The 27,976-nt window shown below is 47.0% G+C and overlaps 15 non-coding genes and 2 pseudogenes across 15 annotated transcripts; 5 read left to right on the top strand and 12 right to left on the bottom strand.

Moving 5' to 3' along the window:
- Positions 1-101: 101 nt before the first annotated feature.
- On the bottom strand, positions 102-265 carry LOC135047721 (U1 spliceosomal RNA). The gene has a single exon (XR_010239709.1). It is a non-coding gene; the product is annotated as a U1 spliceosomal RNA (small nuclear RNA).
- A 692-nt stretch (positions 266-957) lies between these two features.
- LOC135047690 (U1 spliceosomal RNA) lies at positions 958-1,099 on the bottom strand (annotated as a pseudogene).
- Positions 1,100-1,251: 152 nt separating this feature from the next.
- Positions 1,252-1,415, bottom strand: LOC135047744 (U1 spliceosomal RNA). Its single transcript, XR_010239729.1, has one exon. It is a non-coding gene; the product is annotated as a U1 spliceosomal RNA (small nuclear RNA).
- A 6,743-nt stretch (positions 1,416-8,158) lies between these two features.
- LOC135047759 (U5 spliceosomal RNA) lies at positions 8,159-8,274 on the bottom strand. Its single transcript, XR_010239744.1, has one exon. It is a non-coding gene; the product is annotated as a U5 spliceosomal RNA (small nuclear RNA).
- A 274-nt stretch (positions 8,275-8,548) lies between these two features.
- LOC135047747 (U5 spliceosomal RNA) lies at positions 8,549-8,664 on the bottom strand. Its single transcript, XR_010239732.1, has one exon. It is a non-coding gene; the product is annotated as a U5 spliceosomal RNA (small nuclear RNA).
- A 275-nt stretch (positions 8,665-8,939) lies between these two features.
- On the bottom strand, positions 8,940-9,055 carry LOC135047738 (U5 spliceosomal RNA). Its single transcript, XR_010239723.1, has one exon. It is a non-coding gene; the product is annotated as a U5 spliceosomal RNA (small nuclear RNA).
- A 274-nt stretch (positions 9,056-9,329) lies between these two features.
- Positions 9,330-9,445, bottom strand: LOC135047736 (U5 spliceosomal RNA). Its single transcript, XR_010239721.1, has one exon. It is a non-coding gene; the product is annotated as a U5 spliceosomal RNA (small nuclear RNA).
- Positions 9,446-9,709: 264 nt separating this feature from the next.
- On the bottom strand, positions 9,710-9,825 carry LOC135047752 (U5 spliceosomal RNA). Its single transcript, XR_010239738.1, has one exon. It is a non-coding gene; the product is annotated as a U5 spliceosomal RNA (small nuclear RNA).
- A 270-nt stretch (positions 9,826-10,095) lies between these two features.
- LOC135047745 (U5 spliceosomal RNA) lies at positions 10,096-10,211 on the bottom strand. Its single transcript, XR_010239730.1, has one exon. It is a non-coding gene; the product is annotated as a U5 spliceosomal RNA (small nuclear RNA).
- Positions 10,212-10,355: 144 nt separating this feature from the next.
- LOC135047727 (U1 spliceosomal RNA) lies at positions 10,356-10,483 on the top strand (annotated as a pseudogene).
- Positions 10,484-11,076: 593 nt separating this feature from the next.
- Positions 11,077-11,240, top strand: LOC135047792 (U1 spliceosomal RNA). Its single transcript, XR_010239777.1, has one exon. It is a non-coding gene; the product is annotated as a U1 spliceosomal RNA (small nuclear RNA).
- Positions 11,241-11,392: 152 nt separating this feature from the next.
- LOC135047688 (U1 spliceosomal RNA) lies at positions 11,393-11,555 on the top strand. Its single transcript, XR_010239683.1, has one exon. It is a non-coding gene; the product is annotated as a U1 spliceosomal RNA (small nuclear RNA).
- A 675-nt stretch (positions 11,556-12,230) lies between these two features.
- Positions 12,231-12,394, top strand: LOC135047659 (U1 spliceosomal RNA). Its single transcript, XR_010239654.1, has one exon. It is a non-coding gene; the product is annotated as a U1 spliceosomal RNA (small nuclear RNA).
- Positions 12,395-12,546: 152 nt separating this feature from the next.
- Positions 12,547-12,709, top strand: LOC135047704 (U1 spliceosomal RNA). Its single transcript, XR_010239695.1, has one exon. It is a non-coding gene; the product is annotated as a U1 spliceosomal RNA (small nuclear RNA).
- Positions 12,710-22,453: 9,744 nt separating this feature from the next.
- On the bottom strand, positions 22,454-22,617 carry LOC135047788 (U1 spliceosomal RNA). Its single transcript, XR_010239773.1, has one exon. It is a non-coding gene; the product is annotated as a U1 spliceosomal RNA (small nuclear RNA).
- Positions 22,618-23,272: 655 nt separating this feature from the next.
- LOC135047692 (U1 spliceosomal RNA) lies at positions 23,273-23,435 on the bottom strand. Its single transcript, XR_010239684.1, has one exon. It is a non-coding gene; the product is annotated as a U1 spliceosomal RNA (small nuclear RNA).
- A 152-nt stretch (positions 23,436-23,587) lies between these two features.
- Positions 23,588-23,751, bottom strand: LOC135047666 (U1 spliceosomal RNA). The gene has a single exon (XR_010239661.1). It is a non-coding gene; the product is annotated as a U1 spliceosomal RNA (small nuclear RNA).
- Between the last annotated feature and the right edge of the window lie 4,225 nt (positions 23,752-27,976).

Genomic DNA, 27,976 nt, shown 5'->3' with positions numbered 1-27,976 from the left:
TGAAGGAGATCCAACTGAGGCAGCACAAGGGAACTCTCGAAAGAAGAACAAGGCTAGAGGAAGATCTGAGACAAAGAAATCTGACTTTTACCAGAGCTGACCAGAGGAAAGCACAAACACAGTCCCCCACTACCACAAATAATGCAGTTGAGTTTCCCACATTTGGGGAAATCACAGGGGTCAGCATACCCAGAATGCAATGAATGAACCTAACCCTGGGAGAACAATCTTCATGACCATGGTATCTCCTATGCAAAATAAGTATGATTTGGGATAGGGCTGGGGAGGGCCGCTGCTCAGGCACATCTCTGTCAAGTAAAGGAGATTCAACTGAGGCAGCACAAGGGAACTCTCATCTGGGGACAACAACTGCAGGGAGAACACATATTTTCAGATGAACATGGGAGGGCAGAAGGCTGCCTAATACTGAAGCACCCCCAAACAACAAACCAAATGCAACAACTAGTGCAAGCATTCCTGGGGGAAGGCCTGCAGCAGATGGATTTGAATATGGTGATGTCATCCAAGCAGTGGGTCAAAGTTGGCTTCAACCCTCGTCTGCATATGAAAAGAATAAAGGGGTGTGCAGGGCATGGCGGCCTTTTGCGGCGCTTGGATGACCCCTAGTTCGCATTAAACACCTCCACCCTCCTTCGGTGTGGGGCTCATGTTGGCTATGCCCCAGCCCCTGAAGCATTCAAGCTGATTTCTTGCAGCAGCTGGGCACTGTAACAGCTCCAGAGCTGCTCTGTAAAGCAAGTAAAAGGGTGTGGGCCCTGCAGCACTACCTGTAGTTTGTATTGTGCGTTGGAAGGCACAAAGTAAGCAGACGGGAGAAGTCAGGATAGTGCACAAGGGTATAGAAGGGAGGGGCTCAAGAAAAAAGAAGTGGAAACAGACAGCAAACTAGGCTGGAGAGAGACCTGAGACAAAGAGATCTGAATTATATGAGAGCCGACCAGGGGAAACACAAATTATGCAGTCAAGTTTCCCACATTTGGGGAAATCGCAGGGGCAGCACACCCAGAGTGCAATGGGTGAGCCTTGCCCTGGGAGAAGCATCTTCATGATCATAGTATCTCACCTGGCAGGTAAGTAGGAGTTGGGCTAGAGCTGGGGAGGGTCGCTGCTCGGGCACCCCCCTGTCAAGTGAAGGAGATCCAACTGAGGCAGCACAAGGGAACTCTCGAAAGAAGAACAAGGCTAGAGGAAGATCTGAGACAAAGAAATCTGACTTTTACCAGAGCTGACCAGAGGAAAGCACAAACACAGTCCCCCACTACCACAAATAATGCAGTTGAGTTTCCCACATTTGGGGAAATCACAGGGGTCAGCATACCCAGAATGCAATGAATTAACCTAACCCTGGGAGAACAATCTTCATGACCATGGTATCTCCTATGCAAAATAAGTATGATTTGGGATAGGGCTGGGGAGGGCCGCTGCTCAGGCACATCTCTGTCAAGTAAAGGAGATTCAACTGAGGCAGCACAAGGGAACTCTCATCTGGGGACAACAACTGCAGGGAGAACACATATTTTCAGATGAACATGGGAGGGCAGAAGGCTGCCTAATACTGAAGCACCCCCAAACAACAAACCAAATGCAACAACTAGTGCAAGCATTCCTGGGGGAAGGCCTGCCGCAGATGGATTTGCATATGGTGATGTCATCCAAGCAGTGGGTCAAAGTTGGTTCAAACACCTTTGCAAAGTTCTATAAGTTTGATACCCTGGCTGAGGAGGACCTCCTGTTTGCTCAATCGGTGCTGCAAAGTCATCCGCACTCTCCTGCCCGTTTGGGAGCTTTGGTATAATCCCCATGGTCCTTACGGAGTCCCCAGCATCCTCTAGGACGTAAGAGAAAATAAGATTTTAAACCTACCGGTAAATCTTTTTCTCGTAGTCCGTAGAGGATGCTGGGTGCCCGTCCCAAGTGCGGTCTACTTCTGCAAGACTTGTATATAGTTATTGCTTACATAAGGGTTATATGTTAGTTTTCATCGGTCTTGGACTGATGCTATGTTGTTTTCATACTGTTAACTGGGTAGTATATCACAAGTTATACGGTGTGATTGGTGTGGCTGGTATGAATCTTGACCTTGGATTAACAAAAATCCTTTCCTCGTACTGTCCGTCTCCTCTGGGCACAGTTTCTCTAACTGAGGTATGGAGGAGGGGCATAGAGGGAGGAGCCAGTGCACACCCAGATCTAAAGTCTTTCTTAAAGTGCCCATGTCTGCTGCGGAGCCCGTCTATCCCCCATGGTCCTTACGGAGTCCCCATCATCCTCTACGGACTACGAGAAAAAAAAATTACCGGTAGGTTTAAAATGTTATTTTTTTCTCTGCAACCCACTGCTAAATTGTGCTTCCTAGCTGTTTTTTATAAAATCACTTAATTAAATCTAACTCTGATTACGTCAGAGAAGGCCAGGTACCCTACACCATAAGAGGGGGTTTGAAATTTTGACTTGTCTACTTAAAGATCACCAAAATCTGATGACAAGGTCAATTACATCCCTGGGTGGGATTGAACCACCAACCTTTTGGTTAATAGCCCATGTAAGTGCAAGAAATCCTGAAGCACTCACTCATCATGGGAAAGTACCAATGTGTTTCTTACAAAAATTCTCCAGATTATTGACTTTTTAAAGTTTTTCTAGGAAACGTTCTAGATGAATGCTTATTAGCCTTTGTCAGTATTGACTTTCGCAAGGTGTCTCTGTGGCGCAATCGGTTAGCATGTTTGGCTATTAACCAAAAGGTTGGTGGTTCAATCCCACCCAGGGATGTAATTGACCTTGTAATCAGATTTTGGTGATCTTTAAGTAGACAAGTCAAAATTTCAAAAAACCCCCTTATGGTGTAGGGTACCTGGCCTTCTCTGATGTAATCAGAGTTAGATTTGATTAAGTGATTTTATAAAAAAACAGCTAGGAAGCACAATTTAGCAGTGAGTTGCAGAGAAAAAAAATTATGCTGGCAGAAAAGTCCAATTGAGTGATTAAACAGCTCTTCATTTTCTGATTTTATGTTTATGCTAACAAATTTGCTCTCTGAAAAGTGTCCACAAAGCCAAGTCTCTGATTAACACCTTTGTAGGAATGGTTTTTCACCTATTACTGAATTAAACTTGCTTCATTGGAAAGGCATCAAAGATGCATCCTCATTTCAATGTCTACTGAAATAATACAGGTTGACACCAGGAAACGTCACTGCATCCTTGCTGCTTCCTCATGGGGAAGTCTGTTTAATGTGAAAACAAGGTGATATCTAATCAGCACACAGGTAAGGAATTAAGAAAATCTTTCTTTATGGGTGAAGATGTTTCTCACAAATTGTTGTCCCAATGCATCATTGAAATTCAAGATGGAAGATGATTTTCATATATCACTTGTACATTTTGCATTGCTCTTCTGGTGACAATGTAGTTTGTTTTTGTCAATTACCATTTCAGTAATAGGGTAAAGAAAATTAAGTGGATTTTTTAAAGAAAACAATGCTGTCAATATACTATTAAAACAAATTAAAATGATAAAAGTTATTGTACTTTAAGTAAAAATAAAAGTGCCAAAATATCAATCCCAGTTTTTGATTACTTTAATTATAAAAAAAAAAATGCACATAGCAGAGGATAGTTTCGATCAATCGACCTCTGGGTTATGGGCCCAGCATGCTTCCATTGCACTACTCTGCTGCTCATGGAAGTGTCAGAGATCCTGAAGACTAAATTGATTAAAGGCCTTAAAGTACTGGACTATAAGGAAAGACTTACTAGGCTGAATATTTATACACTAGAAAAGAGGTGCCTAAGAGGAGATATTATTAATATCTTCAAATATGTAAAGATACATAACAAAGAGTTATCAGAGGAATTATTTATTAAAAGAACACGTGGTCACTCGCTGCGACTGGAGGAAAGTTCAGAACGCAATGGAGGAAAGGTTTCTTCACTGTTAGGGCAATCAGGATGTGGAATTCCCTGCCAGGGAAGGTGGTAATGGCGGACTCTGTAATTGGATTTAAAAAAGGAATGGATACATTTCTGAATGAAAAAGCTATCCAAGGTTATAATACTTAAAATATCAACATGGTTAATCCGGGGGTAACATGAGTTATAGTAGCTAACTAGTCATAAAACATTATTCAGCAAGTATGTAGAATCATCACAACTTAAAACAGGTTGAACACGATGGGCAATTTGCCTCTATTCAACCTCAAAAACTATGTTACTATATTACTATGTTATTGTAGTATACAGAACACCACAATGCAATGAGCAGTGATAGTGAGCACTGATGAGGATACTAGAACTGACACTGAGCAGCAAGATGCAGCACTGGACTATTAGTAATGTACTGTATTATGCTGAGCAACACAATGCAGCACAAGACAATGAACAGTGATACTGAGCACTGATGAGGATACTACTGAGAACTGACACTGAGCAGGAGAGACACACTACTAGTATTACTGAGCAGCAATAAGTAACCACTGATACTGAGCACTGATATTGAGATTTCCACTGAGAGAACATAGCCACGTCCTCTCCGCTCTCTCTTCAATGCACGAGTAAAAATGGCAGCAACGCGCAGCTCTTTATATGGAATCCGAATCTCGCGAGAATCCGACAGCGGGATGATGACATTTTCCCTTGTTCAGGTTTTCCGAGTCAGGCGGGAACAACCGAGCCTGCCTCGGACCAGTGTAAACCACGTGGAGTTCGTGGGGAATTCGGTTCTCGGAGAACCGAACCCGCTCCTCTCTACCTTATACCCTATAAATTTTTTTATTTTCAATCTAAGCCCCTGCAGTTTTCTGTAAGCATCTGCTTCGCTATGATGATCAACAAGTCACAAGGGCAAACACTCAGGGTTTGAGGCGTAGATCTTAGGACCAGCTGCTACAAGCATGGCAGAGGTGTCACTATCACTGGTGACACCCAGAGAGGTGGCGAGGGAGATTGTAATGCAGTGCGCGCAGATAAGCAGTGCAATGGTAAAAAGGAGGCATGGTTTCATAGGTAGGGGCGTGGCCTGGTGGCCTGAATCTACATTTTGTTGCTCCGGGTGTCCCGGGGGTTGGGGGCTGCACCCGGGGACTAGTGTGTGAGCGGTGCTGGCTCCTGCAAAGTGACAGGGCATGGCCACCCAGCATGACGCCTCCCTTCTTGACCATGCTGTAATTGCAGTCGCACTGCAGTTCAGCGTGATCATAAAAAATGGTGTAGGCTCCTGCTGGTGCAGACTGTATGTGCGCGCAGGAAGCCGCCACCATTTTTGTGATCACAGCGGCTGAATGTGATGTCATACAGTCGCTGTGACCACGCCCCCTGTGTCTCCTCCGTTGCAGACCCCATTTTGAAGTCTTGCCCCCGCACCGCTCCATCCCTGACTTGGAAATGGAGTGTTGCTGACCCACCTCTCCCCCCCTTCCCCGCCCCGATTGACAGGCAGAGGCGATCACATTCTCTGCGGGGTGCCGCAGAAAATGCAGGCACATGCGTATGCTCTTAGCAATTTTTGCAGTTGGATCGCTTATTGTGATTGCAATCCAACCTGAATCAGGCCCTATTACCTATCACAATGCGCTGCGGGCAGTACAAAATTGGGTTAATATAGGAGAAAAACCCCCAGACCTGTGCTCCTTAACTGTACCTGGTGGCTAGTGGAGCGGCTGCCCAGTAATCAGTGTCCACCGCAGTGCGCACACGGCCCACCCCCTACGGCCTCGCTCCCCTTCAGCAGCGGCCTCGTGATCCGGAAGGGTGGTGTGTGTGTGACTGACCTTAGGATGAAACCGGAGCCTCCGCTGCAGTGACCCAGCAACCAGGGCACGGGAGTATACAGCGCCGCTGGGAGTGATGAAGCTGCAGTAAAGATGTCTATTAGACCTAGCCTGCTGCAGCCCTTGTAGATTCTCATAAAACAAGTTCTTCTTTTCTTGTCAAAATTAATAGCTAAGAATAGGCTGCCTGAGGCAGGCCCCTGTTAATTGGCCTGCTACTGAAGGCACCAACTACAAACTGAGCTCCCTGTTCATGGAAGCGGGGTTATAGAGGAGAATGCACTGAGCTTCTTGGGAACAGTCAAAAGCTTTGAGCCGGTTGGTGCCTCAGATCAAGATCCTACTCTACACCCCAATGTGAATCCTTGTGGAGTCCAGTGTACCCCACAGAAGAAATTAATGTGTCACACCCATTGGCAGCAACCTTAGAATAGCTGCTGACGGGCACAATTGAGAAAGGAAGGGGGGGGGGACATTTGAATCCAGCACATAGATGCAATTCAAATATGTAATTCGTACCTTCCTATTTTAAAATATAATGGATGAACCTCACCCTGTGAGAACAATCTTCATGATCAAGAGATCTCATATGCAAAATAAATATGAGTTGGGATAGGGCTGGGGAGGGCTGCTCGGGCAGCACCTCCCCCATCAAGTTAAGGAGATTCAACTGAGGAAGCACAAGGGAACTCTCGTCTGGGGACAACAACTGCAGGGAGACCACATCTTTTCAGATGAACATGGGAGGGCGGAAGGCTGCCTAATACTGAAGCACCATATGCAACAACTAGTACAAGCATTCCTGGGGGAAGGTCTGCAGCAGACAGATTTGCATACGGTGATGTTATCCAAGCAGTGGGCCAAAGTTGACTGGAACCCTCATCTGCATATGAAAAGAGAAAAGGGGCATGCAGGGCATGGCGGCCTTTTGCAGTGCTTGGATGACCCCTAGTTCACATTAAACACCCCCACCCTCCTTTGGTGTGGGGCTCATGTTGGCCATGCCCCATCCCCTGAAGCATTCAAGCTGATTTCTTGCAGCAGCTGGGCACTGTAACAGCTCCAGAGCTGTTCTGTAAGGCAAGTAAAAGGGTGTGGGCCCTGCAGCACCACCTGTAGTTCGCATTGTGCGTTGGAAGGCACAAAGTAAGCAGACGGGAGGAGAAGTCAGGATAGTGCGCAAGGGCATTCTTTTCTCTTAGTCCGTAGAGGATGCTGGGGTCACATTAAGAACCATGGGGTATAGACGGGATCCGCAAGAGACATGGGCACTTTAAGACTTTCAAAGGGTGTGAACTGGCTCCTCCCTCTATGCCCCTCCTCCAGACTCCAGTTATAGGAACTGTGCCCAGGGAGACGGACATTTCGAGGAAAGGATTTATTGTTAAACTAAGGTGAGCATCTTACCAGCTCACACCTTAAACATGCCGCAGAACGTGGCATTCAACAGAACACAAGCCAACGGCATGAACAATTGCAGCAAAAAGCTGACCAGAACCATAACACAACATGTGTATAACCACAAGTAATAACTGCAGACACAGTATGGACTGGGACGGGTGCCCAGCATCCTCTACAGACTAAGAGAAAAGGATTTACCGGTAGGTATTAAAATCCTATTTTCTCATACGACCTAGAGGATGCTGGGGTCACATTAAGAACCATGGGGTTATACCAAAGCTCTTGAACGGGTGGGAGAGTGCGTACGACTCTGCAGCACCGAATGACCCAACTTAAGGTTATCATCAGCCAAGGTATCAAACTTGTAAAACTTAGCAAAAGTGTTTACTAAATAGCTGCTCGGCAAAGTTGCAATGCCGAGACTCCCCGACCAGCTGCCAAGGATGAACCCACCTTTCTAGTAGAATGGGTCTTCACCTACTTCAGTAACGGCAATCCTGCCGTGGAACGAGCATGCTGAATCTTACCACAGATCCAGCGCATAATGGTCTGCATGGAAGCAGGACACCAAATCCTGTTGGGAGCATACAGGACAAACAGAGCCTCTGTTTTCCTAATCTGAACCGTTCTGGTGACATACATTTTCAAAGTTCTGACCACAGCCAGAGACTTTGACTCAACGAAGGTGTCAGTGGCCAAAGGCACCATGTGGAAAGATGAACCACCTTCGGCAGAAATTGTTGACGTGTCCTCAATTCTGCTCTATCTTCATGAAAGATCAAATAAAGGCTCTTGTGATACTGCATGGTTTGTACTGTTTTCCATGTGCTCCCAGACCTTTAAGCAAGTAGCATGGTCAAGAAAGTTCTGTTTGAAAAGAAACAACATTTACTGTCATTGTTATGCAAATAAACTTACATTAAAGCTAACAAGAAAGCACACTCGTTCTGTCTTTAAACTGATAAAAGAAACCCCAATAATATGGGGCATGCAAAAATTGAGATAAAACTCAGTTTTGCTCCTCTCCACGGAAATCTTTAATAAAAGGCGAAATATTTGTTAGTTCTGAAGAGAAACCAGAGCATGACCAAGATTCCACCTGTCGCCTGAGTGCCATGCCAGCAGTTCTCATTCAGCTGAAAGTGAGCACCCAATTTGAATGAAAGAAAGCAGATTTCTCACCAGGCTTCCCCTTGCTATAAACATGGTTTGTACTCTTTTCTATGTGCTCCCAGATCTTTCAAGCAATTAGTATAGTCAAGAAAGTTCTGTTTGAAAAGAAACAAACATTTACTGTCATTTCTATGCAAATGAGCTTACATTAAAGCACACTCGTTCTATCTTTAAACCGATAAAAGAAACCCCAATAAGACGGAGCATGCAAAAATTGAGATAAAACTCAGTTTTGCTCCTCTCCACGGAAATCTTTAGTAAAAGGCGAAAGATCTGTTCGTTTTGAAGAGAAACCAGAGCATGACCAAGATTCCACCTGTCGCCTGAGTGCCATGCCAGCAATCCTCATTCAGCTCAAAGTGAGCACCCAATTTGAAAGAAAGAAAGCAGATTTCTCACCAGGCTTCCCCTTGCTATAAACATGGTTTGTACTCTTTTCCATGTGCTCCCAGATCTTTCAAGCAATTAGTGTGGTCAAGAAAGTTCTGTTTGAAAAGAAACAAACATTTACTGTCATTTCTATGCAAATGAGCTTACATTAAAGCACACTCGTTCTATCTTTAAACCGATAAAATAAAATCCCAATAAGATGGGGCATGCAAAAATTGAGATAAAACTCAGTTTTGCTCCTCTCCACGGAAATCTTTAGTAAAAGGCGAAAGATTTGTTCGTTCTGAAGAGAAACCAGAACATGACCAAGATTCCACCTGTCGCCTGAGTGCCATGCCAGCAGTCCTCATTCAGCTCAAAGTGAGCACCCAATTTGAAAGAAAGAAAGCAGATTTCTCACCAGGCTTCCCCTTGCTATAAACATGGTTTGTACTCTTTTCCATGTGCTCCCAGATCTTTCAAGCATTTAGTATAGTCAAGAAAGTTCTGTTTGAAAAGAAACAAACATTTACTGTCATTTCTATGCAAATGAGCTTACATTAAAGCACACTCGTTCTATCTTTAAACCGATAAAAGAAACCCCAATAAGACGGAGCATGCAAAAATTGAGATAAAACTCAGTTTTGCTCCTCTCCACGGAAATCTTTAGTAAAAGGCGAAAGATCTGTTCGTTTTGAAGAGAAACCAGAGTATGACTAAGATTCCACCTGTCGCCTGAGTGCCATGCCAGCAGTCCTCATTCAGCGCAAAGTGAGCACCCAATTTGAAAGAAAGAAAGCAGATTTCTCACCAGGCTTCCCCTTGCTATAAGCATGGTTTGTACTCTTTTCCATGTGCTCCCAGATCTTTCAAGCAATTAGAATGGTCAAGAAAGTTCTGCTTGAAAAGAAACAGACATTTATAGTCATTGTTATGCAAATAAACTTACATTAAAGCTAACAAGAAACTGATAAAAGAAACCCCAATAATATGGGGCATGCAAAAATTGAGATAAAACTCAGTTTTGCTCCTCTCCACAGAAATCTTTAATAAAAGGCGAAAGATTTGTTCGTTCTGAAGAGAAACCAGAGCATGACCAAGATTCCACCTGTCGCCTAAATGCTGTGCCAGCAGTCCTCATTCAGATCAAAGTGAGCGCCCAACTTGAAAGTAAGCAGATTTCTCACCTGGCTTCTCCTTGCTATAAGCATGGTTTGTACTGTATTCCATGTGCTCCCAGATCTTTCAAGCAAGTAGCATGGTCAAGAAAGTTCTGTTTGAAAAGAAACAAACATTTACTGTCATTTCTATGCAAATGAGCTTACATTAAAGCACACTCATTCTATCTTTAAACCGATAAAAGAAACCCCAAAAAGATGGGGCATGCAAAAATTGAGATAAAACTCGGTTTTGCTCCTCTCCACGGAAATCTTTAATAAAAGGCGAAAGATTTGTTCGTTCTGAAGAGAAACCAGAGCATGACCAAGATTTTTATCTGAAAATATGTGTTCTCCCTGCAGTTGTTGTCCCCAGATGAGAGTTCCCTTGTGCTGCCTCAGTTGAATCTCCTTTACTTGACAGAGATGTGCCTAAGCAGCGGCCCTCCCCAGCCCTATCCCAAATCATACTTATTTTGCATAGGAGATACCATGGTCATGAAGATTGTTCTCCCAGGGTGAGGTTCATTCATTGCATTCTGGGTATGCTGACCCCTGTGATTTTCCCAAATGTGGGAAACTCGCTTTTATACCCTTGTGCACTATCCTGACTTCTCCTCCTGTCTGCTTACTTTGTGCCTTCCAATGCACAATGCAAACTACAGGTAGTGCTGCAGGGCCCACACCCTTTTACTTGCCTTACAGAGCAGCTCTGGAGCTGATACAGTGCCAAGCTGCTGCAAGAAATCAGCTTGAATGCTTCAGGGGATGGGGCATGGCCAACATGAGCCCCACACCGAAGGAGGGTGGGGGTGTTTAATGCGAACTAAGGGTCATCCAAGCGCCGCAAAAGGCCGCCATGCCCTGCATACCCCTTTTCTCTTTTCATATGCAGATGAGGGTTCCAGCCAACTTTGGCCCACTGCTTGGATGACATCACCGTATGCAAATCCGTCTTCTGCAGAACTTCCCCCAGGAATGCTTGCACTAGTTGTTGCATTTGGTTTGTTGTTTGGGGGTGCTTCAGTATTAGGCAGCCTTCTGCCCTCCCATGTTCATCTGAAAATATGTGTTCTCCCTGCAGTTGTTGTCCCCAGATGAGAGTTCCCTTGTGCTGCCTCAGTTGAATCTCCTTTACTTGACAGAGATGTGCATGAGCAGCGGCCCTCCCCAGCCCTATCCCAAATCATACTTATTTTGCATAGGAGATACCATGGTCATGAAGATTGTTCTCCCAGGGTGAGGTTCATTCATTGCATTTTGGGTATGCTGACCCCTGTGATTTACCCAAATGTGGGAAACTCGACTGCATTATTTGTGGTAGTGGGGGACTGTGTTTGTGCTTTCCTCTGGTCAGCTCTGTTAAAACTCAGATTTCTTTGTCTCAGATTTTCCTCTAGCCTTGTTCTTCTTTCGAGAGTTCCCTTGTGCTGCCTCAGGTGGATCTCCTTCACTTGACAGGGGGGTGCCCGAGCAGCGACCCTCCCCAGCTCTAGCCCAACTCCTACTTACCTGCCAGGTGAGATACTATGATCAGGAAGGTGCTTCTCCCAGGGCAAGGCTCACCCATTGCACTCTGGGTGTGCTGCTCCTACGATTTCCCCAAATGTGGGACACTTGACTGCATAATTTGTGTTTCCTCTGGTCGGCTCTCGTATAATTCAGATCTCTTTGTCTCAGGTCTTTCTCCAGCCTAGTTTGCTGTCTGTTTCCACTTCTTTTATCTTGAGCCCCTCCCTTCTATACCCTTGTGCACTATCCTGACTTCTCCTCCCGTCTGCTTACTTTGTGCCTTCCAATGCACAATGCAAACTACAGGTAGTGCTGCAGGGCCCACACAATCTTTTACTTGCCTTAAAGAGCAGCTCTGGAGCTGTTACAGTGCCCAGCTGCTGCAAGAAATCAGCTTGAATGCTTCAGGGGATGGGGCATGGCCAACATGAGCCCCACACCAAAGGTGGGTGGGGGTGTTTAATGCGAACTAGGGGTAATCCAAGCACCGCAAAAGGCCGCCATGCCCTGCACGCCCCTTTTCTCTTTTCATATGCAGATGAGGGTTGAAGCCAACTTTGACCCACTGCTTGGATGACATCACCATATGCAAATCCATCTGCTGCAGGCCTTGCCCCAGGAATGCTTGCACTAGTTGTTGCATTTGGTTTGTTGTTTGGGGGTGCTTCAGTATTAGGCAGCCTTCTGCCCTCCCATGTTCATCTGAAAATATGTGTTCTCCCTGCAGTTGTTGTCCCCAGATGAGAGTTCCCTTGTGCTGCCTCAGTTGAATCTCCTTTACTTGACAGAGATGTGCCTGAGCAGCGGCCCTCCCAGCCCTATCCCAAATCATACTTATTTTGCATAGGAGACACCATGGTCATGAAGATTGTTCACCCAGGGTGAGGTTCATTCATTGCATTCTGGGTATGCTGACCCCTGTGATTTCCCCAAATGTGGGAAACTCGCCTGCATTTTTTGTGGTAGTGGGGGACTGTGTTTGTGTTTTCCTCTGGTCAGCTCTGGTAAAAGTCAGATTTCTTTGTCTCATATATTCCTCTAGCCTTGTTCTTCTTTCGAGAGTTCCCTTGTGCTGCCTCAGTTGGATCTCCTTCACTTGACAGGGGGGTGCCCGAGCAGTGACCCTCCCCAGCTCTAGCCCAACTCCTACTTACCTGCCAGGTGAGATACTATGATCATGAAGGTGCTTCTCCCAGGGCAAGGCTCACCCATTGCACTCTGGGTGTGCTGCTCCTGTGATTTCCCCAAATGTGGGAAACTTGATTGCATAATTTGTGTTTCCCCTGGTCGGCTCTCGTATAATTCAGATCTCTTTGTCTCAGGTCTCTCTCCAGCCTAGTTTGCTGTCTGTTTCCACTTCTCTTTTCTGGAGCCACTCCCTTCTATGCCCTTGCGCACTATCCTGACTTCTCCCGTCTGCTTACTTTGTGCCTTCCAACGCACAATGCGAACTACAGGTAGTGCTGCAGGGCCCACACCCTTTTAGTTGCCTTACAGAGCAGCTCTGGAGCTGTTACAGTGCCCAGCTGCTGCAAGAAATCAGCTTGAATGCTTCAGGGGCTGGGGCATAGCCAACATGAGCCCCACACCAAAGGAGGGTGGGGGTGTTTAATGCGAACTAGGGGTCATCCAAGCACCGCAAAAGGCCGCCATGCCCTGCATGCCCCTTTTCTCTTTTCATATGCAGATGAGGGTTCCAGCCAACTTTGGCCCACTGCTTGGATGACATCACCGTATGCAAATCCGTCTGCTGCAGACCTTCCCCCAGGAATGCTTGTACTAGTTGTTGCATATGGTTTGATATTTGATGGTGCTTCAGTATTAGGCAGCCTTCCGCCCTCCCATGTTCATCTGAAAAGATGTGGTCTCCCTGCAGTTGTTGTCCCCAGACGAGAGTTCCCTTGTGCTTCCTCAGTTGAATCTCCTTAACTTGATGGGGGAGGGGCTGCCCGAGCAGCCACCCTCCCCAGCCCTATCCCAACTCATACTTATTTTGCATATGAGATCTCTTGATCATGAAGATTGTTCTCACAGGGTGAAGTTCATCCATTATATTTTAAAATAGGAAGGTACAAATTACATATTTGAATTGCATCTATGTGCTGGATTCAAATGTCCGTCCCCCCCTTCCTTTCTCAATTGTGCCCATCAGCAGCTATTCTAAGGTTGCTGCCAATGGGTGTGACACATTAATTTCTTCTGTGGGGTACACAGGACTCCACAAGGATTCACATTGGGGTGTAGAGTAGGATCTTGATCTGAGGCACCAACCGACTCAAAGCTTTTGACTGTTCCCAAGATGCTCAGCGCATCCTCCTCTATAACCCCGCTTCCATGAACAGGGAGCTCAGTTTGTAGTTGGTGCCTTCAGTAGCAGGCCACTTAACAGGGGCCTGCCTCAGGAAGCCAATTCTTAGCTATTCATTTTGACAAGAAAAGAAGAACTTGTTTTATGAGAATCTACAAGGGCTGCAGCAGGCTAGGTCTAATAGACATCTTTACTGCAGCTTCATCACTCCCAGCGGCGCTGTATACTCCCGTGCCCTGGTTGCTGGGTCACTGCAGCGGAGGCTCCGGTTTCTTCCTAAGGTCAGTCACACACACACCGCCCTTCCGGATCACGAGGCCGCTGATGAAGGGGAGCGTGGCCGTAGGGGGTGGACCGTGTGCGCACTGGCGTGGACACTGATTACTGGGCAGCCGCTCCACTAGCCACCAGGTACAGTTAAGGAGCACAGGTCTGGGGGTTTTTCTCCTATATTAAACCAATTTTGTACTGCCCGCAGCGCATTGTGATAGGTAATAGGGCCTGATTCAGGTTGGATTGCAATCACAATAAGTGATCCAACTGCAAAAATTGCTAAGAGCATACGCATGTGCCTGCATTTTCTGCGGCACCCCGCAGAGAATGCGATCGCCTCTGCCTGTCAATCGGGGCAGGGGGGGAGAGGGGGGTCAGCAACACTCCATTTCCAAGTCAGGGATGGAGCGGTGCGGGGGCAAGGCTTCAAAATGGGGTCTGCAATGGAGGAGACACAGGGGGCGTGGTCACAGCAGCTGTATGACATCACATTCAGCCGCTGTGATCACAAAAATGGTGGCGGCTTCCTGCGCGCACATACAGTCTGCACCAGCAGGAGGCTACACCATTTTTTATGATCACGCTGAACTGCAGTGCGACTGCAATTACAGCATGGTCAAGAAGGGAGGCGTCATGCTGGGTGGCCATAAGAGATGAGCGGGTTCGGTTCCTCGGAATCCGAACCCGCCCGAACTTCACCCTTTTTTGCTCGGGTCCGAGCAGACTCGGATCCTCTCGCCTTGCTCGGTTAACCCGAGCGCGCCCGAACGTCATCATCCCGCTGTCGGATTCTCACGAGACTTGGATTCTATATAAGGAGCCGCGCGTCGCCGCCATTTTCACACGTGCATTGAGATTGATAGGGAGAGGACGTGGCTGGCGTCCTCTCCGTTTAGATTAGAAGATAGAGACGAGTGACATTTGATTTACTACTAATTTGGGGAGCAGTTGAACTTGTCAGGAGTACTCAGTAGTGCAGAGTTTTGCTGATAGTGACAACCAGTTTTATTATTTATAATCCGTTCTCTGCCTGAAAAAAAACGATACACATACCATATCTGTGCTCAGCCTCAGTGTGCTGCATGATATATCATCTATGTATATCTGACTGTGCTGAGTGCTCACTGCTCACACAGCTTAATTGTGGGGGAGACTGGGGAGCAGTTATAGCAGGAGTACAGTGCACACTTTTGCTGCCAGTGTGACCACCAGTATATTGTCTGCCTGAAAAAGTTAAACACTCCTGTGGTGTTTTTTTTTTATTCTATAAATGCATTCTGCTGACAGTGTCCAGCAGGTCCGTCATACATATATTATATAAATATTTACCTGCAGTAGTGTTATATATTTTTTTTCATCTTTATCATCTCTATATTAGCAGACGCAGTACGGTAGTCCACGGCTGTGGCTATCTCTGTGTCGTCAGTGCTCGTCCATAATTGTATACCTACCTACCTGTGGTGGTTTTTTTTTTTCTATCTTCTTCATACTAGTAGTTTAGGAGTCTACTGACAGTGTCCACCAGGTCCATCATTATATTATATACCTACAGTAGTAATATATTTATTATATTATCTATACTAGCAGACGCAGTACGGTAGTCCACGGCTGTGGCTATCTCTGTGTCGTCAGTGCTCGTCCATAATTGTATACCTACCTACCTGTGGTGGGGTTTTTTTTTTATCTTCTTCATACTAGTAGTTTAGCAGTCTGCTGACAGTGTCCACCAGGTCCGTCATTATATTATATACCTACAGTAGTAATATATTTATTATATTATCTATACTAGCAGATGCAGTACGGTAGTCCACGGCTGTACCTACCTCTGTGTCGTCAGTGCTCGTCCATAATTGTATACCTACCTGTGGTGGAGTTTTTTTTTCTATCTTCTTCATACTAGTAGTTTAGGAGTCTGCTGACAGTGTCCACCAGGTCCGTCATTATATTATATACCTACAGTAGTAATATATTTAGTATATTATCTATACTAGCAGACGCAGTACGGTAGTCCACGGCTGTACCTACCTCTGTGTCGTCACTCGTCCATAATTGTATACCTAACTGTGGTGGTTTTTTTTTTCTATCTTCTTCATACTAGTAGTTTAGCAGTCTGCTGACAGTGTCCACCAGGTCCGTCATTATATTATATATACCTACAGTAGTTATATATATTTTTTTTTATATCATTAATTATCATCTCTATACTAGCAGACGCAGTACGGTAGGCCACGGCTGTGGCTATCTCTGTGTCGTCAGTGCTCGTCCATAATTGTATACCTACCTACCTGTGGTGGAAGTTTTTTTCTATCTTCTTCATACTAGTAGTTTAGCAGTCTGCTGACAGTGTCCACCAGGTCCGTCATTATATTATATATACCTACAGTAGTTATATATATATTTTTTTTTATATCATTAATTATCATCTCTATACTAGCAGACGCAGTACGGTAGTCCACGGCTGTAGCTACCTCTGTGTCGTCAGTCACTCGTCATCCATAAGTATACTAGTATCCATGCATCTCCATTGTTTACCTGAGGTGCCTTTTAGTTGTGCCTATTAAAATATGGAGAACAAAAATGTTGAGGTTCCAAAAATAGGGAAAGATCAAGATCCACTTCCACCTCGTGCTGAAGCTGCTGCCACTAGTCATGGCCGAGACGATGAAATTCCATCAACGTCGTCTGCCAAGGCCGATGCCCAATGTCATAGTACAGAGCATGTAAAATCCAAAACACAAAAGATCAGTAAAAAAATGACTCAAAAATCTAAATAAAAATCGTCGGAGGAGAAGCGTAAACTTGCCAATATGCCATTTACCACACGGAGTGGCAAGGAACGGCTGAGGCCCTGGCCTATCTTCATGGCTAGTGGTTCAGCTTCACATGAGGATGGAAGCACTCAGCCTCTCGCTAGAAAAATGAAAAGACTTAAGCTGGCAAAAGCACAGCAAAGAACTGTGCGTTCTTCAAAATCACAAATCCACAAGGAGAGTCCAATTGTGTCGGTTGCGATGCCTGACCTTCCCAACACTGGACGTGAAGAGCATGCACCTTCCACCATTTGCACGCCCCCTGCAAGTGCTGGAAGGAGCACCCGCAGTCCAGTTCCTGATAGTCAGATTGAAGATGTCAGTGTTGAAGTACACCAGGATGAGGAGAATATGGGTGTTGCTGGCGCTGGGGAGGAAATTGACAAGGAGGATTCTGATGGTGAGGTGGTTTGTTTAAGTCAGGCACCCGGCGAGACACCTGTTGTCCGTGGGAGGAATATGGCCATTGACATGCCTGGTGAAAATACCAAAAAAATCAGCTCTTCGGTGTGGAAGTATTTCAACAGAAATGCGGACAACAGGTGTCAAGCCGTGTGTTGCCTTTGTCAAGCTGTAATAAGTAGGGGTAAGGACGTTAACCACCTCGGAACATCCTCCCTTATACGTCACCTGCAGCGCATTCATCATAAGTCAGTGACAAGTTCAAAAACTTTGGGCGACAGCGGAAGCAGTCCACTGACCAGTAAATCCCTTCCTCTTGTAACCAAGCTCACGCAAACCACCCCACCAACTCCCTCAGTGTCAATTTCCTCCTTCCCCAGGAATGCCAATAGTCCTGCAGGCCATGTCACTGGCAATTCTGACGAGTTCTCTCCTGCCTGGGATTCCTCCGATGCATCCTTGAGTGTAACGCCTACTGCTGCTGGCGCTGCTGTTGTTGCTGCTGGGAGTCGATGGTCATCCCAGAGGGGAAGTCGTAAGACCACTTTTACTACTTCCACCAAGCAATTGACTGTCCAACAGTCCTTTGCGAGGAAGATGAAATATCACAGCAGTCATCCTGCTGCAAAGCGGATAACTGAGGCCTTGGCATCCTGGGCAGTGAGAAACGTGGTTCCGGTATCCATCATTACTTCAGAGCCAACTATAGACTTGATTGAGGTACTGTGTCCCCGGTACCAAATACTATCTAGGTTCCATTTCTCTAGGCAGGCGATACCGAAAATGTACACAGACCTCAGAAAAAGACTCACCAGTGTCCTAAAAAATGCAGTTGTACCCAATGTCCACTTAACCACGGACATGTGGACAAGTGGAGCAGGGCAGACTCAGGACTATATGACTGTGACAGCCCACTGGGTAGATGTATTGACTCCCGCCGCAAGAACAGCAGCGGCGGCACCAGTAGCAGCATCTCGCAAACGCCAACTCTTTCCTAGGCAGGCTACGCTTTGTATCACCGCTTTCCAGAATACGCACACAGATGAAAACCTCTTACGGCAACTGAGGAAGATCATCACAGAATGGCTTACCCCAATTGGACTCTCCTGTGGATTTGTGGCATCGGACAACGCCAGCAATATTGTGCGTGCATTATATCTGGGCAAATTCCAGCACGTCCCATGTTTTGCACATACCTTGAATTTGGTGGTGCAGAATTATTTAAAAAACGACAGGGGCGTGCAAGAGATGCTGTCGGTGGCCACAAGAATTGCGGGACACTTTCGGCGTACAGGCACCATGTACAGAAGACTGGAGCAACACCAAAAACGCCTGAACCTGCCCTGCCATCATCTGAAGCAAGAAGTGGAAACGAGGTGGAATTCAACCCTCTATATGCTTCAGAGGATGGAGGAGCAGCAAAAGGCCATTCAAGCCTATACATCTGACCACGATATAGGAGGTGGAATGCACCTGTCTCAAGCGCAGTGGAGAATGATTTCAACGTTGTGCAAGGTTCTGCAACCTTTGAACTTGCCACACGTGAAGTCAGTTCAGACACTGCCAGCCAGAGTCAGGTCATTCCCGTCATCAGGCTTTTGCAGAAGAAGCTGGAGACATTGAAGGAGGAGCTAAGACAGAGCGATTCCGCTAGGCATGTGGGACTTGTGGATGGAGCCCTTCATTCGCTTAACCAGGATTCACGGGTGGTCAATCTGTTGAAATCAGAGCACTACATTTTGGCCACCGTGCTCGATCCTAGATTTAAAACCTACGTTGTATCTCTCTTTCCGGCAGACACAAGTCTGCAGGGGTTCAAAGACCTGCTGGTGAGAAAATTATCAAGTCAAGCGGAACTTGATCGGTCAACAGCTCCTCCTTCACAGTCTCCCGCAATTGGGGGTGCGAGGAAAAGGCTCAGAATTCCGAGCCCACCCGCTGGCGGTGATGCAGGGCAGTCTGGAGCGACTGCTGATGCTGACATCTGGTCCGGACTGAAGGACCTGCCAACGATTACGGACATGTCGTCTACTGTCACTGCATATGATTCTCTCACCATTGAAAGAATGGTGGAGGATTATATGAGTGACCGCATCCAAGTAGGCACGTCAGACAGTCCGTACGTATACTGGCAGGAAAAAGAGGCAATTTGGAGGCCCTTGCACAAACTGGCTTTATTCTACCTAAGTTGCCCTCCCACAAGTGTGTACTCCGAAAGAGTGTTTAGTGCCGCCGCTCACCTTGTCAGCAATCGGCGTACGAGGTTACTTCCAGAAAATGTGGAGAAGATGATGTTCATTAAAATGAATTATAATCAATTGCTCCGTGGAGACATTGACCAGCAGCAATTGCCTCCACAAAGTATACAGGGAGCTGAGATGGTGGATTCCAGTGGGGACGAATTGATAATCTGTGAGGAGGGGGATGTACACGGTGATGAATCGGAGGATGATGATGAGGTGGACATCTTGCCTCTATAGAGCCAGTTTGTGCAAGGAGAGATTTATTGCTTCTTTTTTGGTGGGGGTCCAAACCAACCCGTCATTTCAGTCACAGTCGTGTGGCAGACCCTGTCACTGAAATGATGGGTTGGTTAAAGTGTGCATGTCCTGTTTATACAACATAAGGGTGGGTGGGAGGGCCCAAGGCAATTCCACCTTGCACCTCTTTTTTCTTTTATTTTTCTTTGCGTCATGTGCTGTTTGGGGAGTGTTTTTTGGAAGGGCCATCCTGCGTGACACTGCAGTGCCACTCCTAGATGGGCCAGGTGTTTGTGTCGGCCACTTGGGTCGCTGAGCTTAGTCACACAGCTACCTCATTGCGCCTCTTTTTTTCTTTGCGTCATGTGCTGTTTGGGGAGTGTTTTTTGGAAGGGCCATCCTGCGTGACACTGCAGTGACACTCCTAGATGGGCCAGGTGTTTGTGTCGTCCACTTGGGTCGCTGAGCTTAGTCACACAGCTACCTCATTGCGCCACTTTTTTTCTTTGCGTCATGTGCTGTTTGGGGAGTGTTTTTTGGAAGGGCCATCCTGCGTGACACTGCAGTGCCACTCCTAGATGGGCCAGGTGTTTGTGTCGGCCACTTGGGTCGCTGAGCTTAGTCACACAGCTACCTCATTGCGCCTCTTTTTTTCTTTGCGTCATGTGCTGTTTGGGGAGTGTTTCTGGAAGGGCCATCCTGCGTGACAATGCAGTGCCACTCCTAGATGGGCCAGGTGTTTGTGTCGGCCACTTGGGTCGCTGAGCTTAGTCACACAGCTACCTCATTGCGCCTCTTTTTTTCTTTGCGTCATGTGCTGTTTGGGGAGTGTTTTTTGGAAGGGCCATCCTGCGTGACACTGCAGTGCCACTCCTAGATGGGCCAGGTGTTTGTGTCGGCCACTTGGGTCGCTGAGCTTAGTCACACAGCTACCTCATTGCGCCTCTTTTTTTCTTTGCGTCATGTGCTGTTTGGGGAGTGTTTTTTGGAAGGGCCATCATGCGTGACACTGCAGTGCCACTCCTAGATGGGCCAGGTGTTTGTGTCGGCCACTTGGGTCACTGAGCTTAGTCATCCAGCGACCTCGGTGCAAATTTTAGGACTAAAAATAATATTGTGAGGTGTGAGGTGTTAAGAATAGACTGAAAATTAGTGGAAATTATGGTTATTGAGGTTAATAATACTTTGGGATCAAAATGACTCCCAAATTCTATGATTTAAGCTGTTTTTTAGGGTTTTTTGAAAAAAACACCCGAATCCAAAACACACCCGAATCCGACAAAAAAAATTCGGTGAGGTTTAGCCAAAACGCGTTCGAACCCAAAACACGGCCGCGGAACCGAACCCAAAACCAAAACACAAAACCCGAAAAATTTCCGGTGCACATCTCTAGTGGCCATGCCATGTCACTGTGCAGGAGCCAGCACCGCTCACACACTAGTCCCCGGTGCAGCCCCCAACCCCCGGGACACCCGGAGCAACAAAATGTAGATTCAGGCCACCAGGCCACGCCCCTACCTATGAAACCATGCCTCCTTTTTACCATTGCGCTGCTTATCTGCGTGCACTGCATTACAATCTCCCTCGCCACCTCTCTGGGTGTCACCAGTGATAGTGACACCTCTGCCATGCTTGTAGCAGCTGGTCCTAAGATCTACACCTCAAGCCCTGAGTGTTTGCCCTTGTGACTTGTTGATCATCATAGCAAAGCAGATGCTTACAGAAAACTGCAGGGGCTTAGATTGAAAATAAAAAAAATTGATGGGTATAAGGTAGAGAGGAGCGGGTTCGGTTCTCCGAGAACTGAATTCCCCACGAACCCCACGAACTCCTCCTCCGAGGCAGGCTCGGTTGTTCCCGCCTGACTCGGAAAACCTGAACAAGGGAAAATGTCATCATCCCGCTGTCGGATTCTCGCGAGATTCGGATTCCATATAAAGAGCTGCGCGTTGCCGCCATTTTTACTCGTGCATTGAAGAGAGAGCGGAGAGGACGTGGCTATGTTCTCTCAGTGGAAATCTCAATATCAGTGCTCAGTATCAGTGGATACTTATTGCTGCTCAGTAATACTAGTAGTGTGTCTCTCCTGCTCAGTGTCAGTTCTCAGTAGTATCCTCATCAGTGCTCAGTATCACTGCTCATTGTCTTGTGCTGCATTGTTGTGCTCAGCATACTACAGTACATTACTAATAGTCCAGTGCTGCATCTTGCTGCTCAGTGTCAGTTCTAGTATCCTCATCAGTGCTCACTATCACTGCTCATTGCATTGTGGTGTTCTGTATACTACAGTAACATAGTAATATAGTAACATATAGTAACATAGTTTTTGAGGTTGAATAGAGGCAAATTGCCCATCGTGTTCAACCTGTTTTAAGTTGTGATGATTCTACATACTTGCTGAATAATGTTTTATGACTAGTTAGCTACTACAACTCATGTTACCCCCGGATTAACCATGTTGATATTTTAAGTATTATAACCTTGGATAGCTTTTTCATTCAGAAATGTATCCATTCCTTTTTTAAATCCAATTACAGAGTCCGCCATTACCACCTTCCCTGGCAGGGAATTCCACATCCTGATTGCCCTAACAGTGAAGATCATAGTATCTCACCTGGCAGGTAAGTAGGAGTTGGGCCAGAGCTGTGGAGGATTGCTGCTCGGGCACCCCCTGTCAAATGAAGGAGTTCCAACTGAGGCAGCACAAGGGAACTCTCGAAAGAAGAACAAGGCTAGAGGAAGATCTGAGACAAAGAAATCTGACTTTTACCAGAGCTGACCAGAGGAAAGCACAAACACAGTCCCCCACTACCACAAATAATGCAGTCGAGTTTCCCACATTTGGGGAAATCACAGGGGTCAGCATACCCAGAATGCAATGAATGAACCTCACCCTGGGAGAACAATCTTCATGACCATGGTATCGCCTATGCAAAATAAGTATGATTTGGGATAGGGCTGGGGAGGGCCGCTGCTCAGGCACATCTCTGTCAAGTAAAGGAGATTCAACTGAGGCAGCACAAGGGAACTCTCATCTGGGGACAACAACTGCAGGGAGAACACATATTTTCAGATGAACATGGGAGGGCAGAAGGCTGCCTAATACTGAAGCACCCCCAAACAACAAACCAAATGCAACAACTAGTACAAGCATTCCTGGGGGAAGTTCTGCAGAAGACGGATTTGCATACGGTGATGTCATCCAAGCAGTGGGCCAAAGTTGGCTGGATCCCTCATCTGCATATGAAAAGAGAAAAGGGGTATGCAGGGCATGGCGGCCTTTTGCGGCGCTTGGATGACCCTTAGTTCGCATTAAACACCCCCACCCTCCTTCGGTGTGGGGCTCATGTTGACAATGCCCCAGCCCCTGAAGCATTCAAGCTGATTTCTTACAGCAGCTTGGCACTGTAACAGCTCCAGAGCTGCTCTGTAAGGCAAGTAAAAGGGTGTGTAGTTTGCATTGTGCATTGGAAGGCACAAAGTAAGCAGACAGGAGGAGAAGTCAGGATAGTGCACAAGGGTATAAAAGGGAGGGGCTCAAGAAAAAAGAAGTGGAAACAGACAGCAAACTAGGCTGGAGAGAGACCTGAGACAAAGAGATCTGAATTATACGAGAGCCGACCAGGGGAAACACAAATTATGCAGTCAAGTTTCCCACATTTGGGGAAATCGCAGGGGCAGCACACCCAGAGTGCAATGGGTGAGCCTTGCCCTGGAAGAAGCACCTTCATGATCATAGTATCTCACCTGGCAGGTAAGTAGGAGTTGGGCTTGAGCTGGGGAGGGTCGCTGCTCGGGCACCCCCCTGTCAAGTGAAGGAGATCCAACTGAGGCAGCACAAGGGAACTCTCGAAAGAAGAACAAGGCTAGAGGAAGATCTGAAACAAAGAAATCTGACTTTTACCAGAGCTGACCAGAGGAAAACACAAACACAGTCCCCCACTACCACAAATAATGCAGTCGAGTTACCCACATTTGGGGAAATCACAGGGGTCAGCATACCCAGAATGCAATGAATGAACCTCACCCTGGGAGAATAATCTTCATGACCATGGTATCTCATATGCAAAATAAGTATGATTTGGGATAGGGCTGGGGAGGGCCGCTGCTCAGGCACATCTCTGTCAAGTAAAGGAGATTCAACTGAGGCAGCACAAGGGAACTCTCATCTGGGGACAACAACTGCAGGGAGAACACATATTTTCAGATGAACATGGGAGGGCAGAAGGCTGCCTAATACTGAAGCACCCCCAAACAACAAACCAAATGCAACAACTAGTGCAAGCATTCCTGTTTGTTTCTGAAGCCAACTTTGACCCACTGCTTGGATGACATCACCATATGCAAATCCATCTGCTGCAGGCCTTCCCCCAGGAATGCTTGCACTCTTTATATGAAATCCGAATCTCGCGAGAATCCGACAGCGGGATGATGACATTTTCCCTTGTTCAGGTTTTCCGAGTCAGGCGGGAACAACCGAGCCTGCCTCGGAGGAGGAGTTCGTGGGGTTCGTGGGGAATTCGGTTCTCGGAGAACCGAACCCGCTCCTCTCTACCTTATACCCATCAATTTTTTTTATTTTCAATCTAAGCCCCTGCAGTTTTCTGTAAGCATCTGCTTTGCTATGATGATCAACAAGTCACAAGGGCAAACACTCAGGGCTTGAGGTGTAGATCTTAGGACCAGCTGCTACAAGCATGGCAGAGGTGTCACTATCACTGGTGACACCCAGAGAGGTGGCGAGGGAGATTGTAATGCAGTGCGCGCAGATAAGCAGCGCAATGGTAAAAAGGAGGCATGGTTTCATAGGTAGGGGCGTGGCCTGGTGGCCTGAATCTACATTTTGTTGCTCCGGGTGTCCCGGGGGTTGGGGGCTGCACCGGGGACAAGTGTGTGAGCGGTGCTGGCTCCTGCACAGTGACATGGCATGGCCACTAGAGATGTGCACCGGAAATTTTTCGGGTTTTGTGTTTTGGTTTTGGGTTCGGTTCCGCGGCCGTGTTTTGGGTTCGAACGCATTTTGGCTAAACCTCACCGAATTTTTTTTGTCGGATTCGGGTGTGTTTTGGATTCGGGTGTTTTTTTCAAAAAACCCTAAAAAACAGCTTAAATCATAGAATTTGGGAGTCATTTTGATCCCAAAGTATTATTAACCTCAATAACCATAATTTCCACTAATTTTCAGTCTATTCTTAACACCTCACACCTCACAATATTATTTTTAGTCCTAAAATTTGCACCGAGGTCGCTGGATGACTAAGCTCAGTGACCCAAGTGGCCGACACAAACACCTGGCCCATCTAGGAGTGGCACTGCAGTGTCACGCATGATGGCCCTTCCAAAAAACACTCCCCAAACAGCACATGACGCAAAGAAAAAAAGAGGCGCAATGAGGTAGCTGTGTGACTAAGCTCAGCGACCCAAGTGGCCGACACAAACACCTGGCCCATCTAGGAGTGGCACTGCAGTGTCACGCAGGATGGCCCTTCCAAAAAACACTCCCCAAACAGCACATGACGCAAAGAAAAAAAGAGGCGCAATGAGGTAGCTGTGTGACTAAGCTCAGCGACCCAAGTGGCCGACACAAACACCTGGCCCATCTAGGAGTGGCACTGCAGTGTCACGCAGGATGGCCCTTCCAAAAACACTCCCCAAACAGCACATGACGCAAAGAAAAAAAGAGGCGCAATGAGGTAGCTGTGTGACTAAGCTCAGCGACCCAAGTGGCCGACACAAACACCTGGCCCATCTAGGAGTGGCACTGCAGTGTCACGCAGGATGGCCCTTCCAAAAAACACTCCCCAAACAGCACATGACGCAAAGAAAAAAAGTGGCGCAATGAGGTAGCTGTGTGACTAAGCTCAGCGACCCAAGTGGACGACACAAACACCTGGCCCATCTAGGAGTGTCACTGCAGTGTCACGCAGGATGGCCCTTCCAAAAAACACTCCCCAAACAGCACATGACGCAAAGAAAAAAAGAGGCGCAATGAGGTAGCTGTGTGACTAAGCTCAGCGACCCAAGTGGCCGACACAAACACCTGGCCCATCTAGGAGTGGCACTGCAGTGTCACGCAGGATGGCCCTTCCAAAAAACACTCCCCAAACAGCACATGACGCAAAGAAAAATAAAAGAAAAAAGAGGTGCAAGGTGGAATTGCCTTGGGCCCTCCCACCCACCCTTATGTTGTATAAACAGGACATGCACACTTTAACCAACCCATCATTTCAGTGACAGGGTCTGCCACACGACTGTGACTGAAATGACGGGTTGGTTTGGACCCCCACCAAAAAAGAAGCAATAAATCTCTCCTTGCACAAACTGGCTCTATAGAGGCAAGATGTCCACCTCATCATCATCCTCCGATTCATCACCGTGTACATCCCCCTCCTCACAGATTATCAATTCGTCCCCACTGGAATCCACCATCTCAGCTCCCTGTATACTTTGTGGAGGCAATTGCTGCTGGTCAATGTCTCCACGGAGCAATTGATTATAATTCATTTTAATGAACATCATCTTCTCCACATTTTCTGGAAGTAACCTCGTACGCCGATTGCTGACAAGGTGAGCGGCGGCACTAAACACTCTTTCGGAGTACACACTTGTGGGAGGGCAACTTAGGTAGAATAAAGCCAGTTTGTGCAAGGGCCTCCAAATTGCCTCTTTTTCCTGCCAGTATACGTACGGACTGTCTGACGTGCCTACTTGGATGCGGTCACTCATATAATCCTCCACCATTCTTTCAATGGTGAGAGAATCATATGCAGTGACAGTAGACGACATGTCCGTAATCGTTGGCAGGTCCTTCAGTCCGGACCAGATGTCAGCATCAGCAGTCGCTCCAGACTGCCCTGCATCACCGCCAGCGGGTGGGCTCGGAATTCTGAGCCTTTTCCTCGCACCCCCAATTGCGGGAGACTGTGAAGGAGGAGCTGTTGACCGATCAAGTTCCGCTTGACTTGATAATTTTCTCACCAGCAGGTCTTTGAACCCCTGCAGACTTGTGTCTGCCGGAAAGAGAGATACAACGTAGGTTTTAAATCTAGGATCGAGCACGGTGGCCAAAATGTAGTGCTCTGATTTCAACAGATTGACCACCCGTGAATCCTGGTTAAGCGAATGAAGGGCTCCATCCACAAGTCCCACATGCCTAGCGGAATCGCTCTGTCTTAGCTCCTCCTTCAATGTCTCCAGCTTCTTCTGCAAAAGCCTGATGACGGGAATGACCTGACTCAGGCTGGCAGTGTCTGAACTGACTTCACGTGTGGCAAGTTCAAAAGGTTGCAGAACCTTGCACAACGTTGAAATCATTCTCCACTGCGCTTGAGACAGGTGCATTCCACCTCCTATATCGTGGTCAGATGTATAGGCTTGAATGGCCTTTTGCTGCTCCTCCATCCTCTGAAGCATATAGAGGGTTGAATTCCACCTCGTTTCCACTTCTTGCTTCAGATGATGGCAGGGCAGGTTCAGGCGTTTTTGGTGTTGCTCCAGTCTTCTGTACGTGGTGCCTGTACGCCGAAAGTGTCCCGCAATTCTTGTGGCCACCGACAGCATCTCTTGCACGCCCCTGTCGTTTTTTAAATAATTCTGCACCACCAAATTCAAGGTATGTGCAAAACATGGGACGTGCTGGAATTTGCCCAGATATAATGCACGCACAATATTGCTGGCGTTGTCCGATGCCACAAATCCACAGGAGAGTCCAATTGGGGTAAGCCATTCTGTGATGATCTTCCTCAGTTGCCGTAAGAGGTTTTCATCTGTGTGCGTATTCTGGAAAGCGGTGATACAAAGCGTAGCCTGCCTAGGAAAGAGTTGGCGTTTGCGAGATGCTGCTACTGGTGCCGCCGCTGCTGTTCTTGCGGCGGGAGTCAATACATCTACCCAGTGGGCTGTCACAGTCATATAGTCCTGAGTCTGCCCTGCTCCACTTGTCCACATGTCCGTGGTTAAGTGGACATTGGGTACAACTGCATTTTTTAGGACACTGGTGAGTCTTTTTCTGAGGTCTGTGTACATTTTCGGTATCGCCTGCCTAGAGAAATGGAACCTAGATAGTATTTGGTACCGGGGACACAGTACCTCAATCAAGTCTATAGTTGGCTCTGAAGTAATGATGGATACCGGAACCACGTTTCTCACTGCCCAGGATGCCAAGGCCTCAGTTATCCGCTTTGCAGCAGGATGACTGCTGTGATATTTCATCTTCCTCGCAAAGGACTGTTGGACAGTCAATTGCTTGGTGGAAGTAGTAAAAGTGGTCTTACGACTTCCCCTCTGGGATGACCATCGACTCC

The sequence above is a fragment of the Pseudophryne corroboree genome, unplaced genomic scaffold (genome assembly GCF_028390025.1).
Source record: "Pseudophryne corroboree isolate aPseCor3 unplaced genomic scaffold, aPseCor3.hap2 scaffold_941, whole genome shotgun sequence".
Lineage (NCBI taxonomy): Eukaryota > Metazoa > Chordata > Amphibia > Anura > Myobatrachidae > Pseudophryne > Pseudophryne corroboree.
The sequence above is the reverse complement of the archived record's forward strand: the minus strand, read 5'-3'. Positions and strand labels throughout refer to the sequence as shown.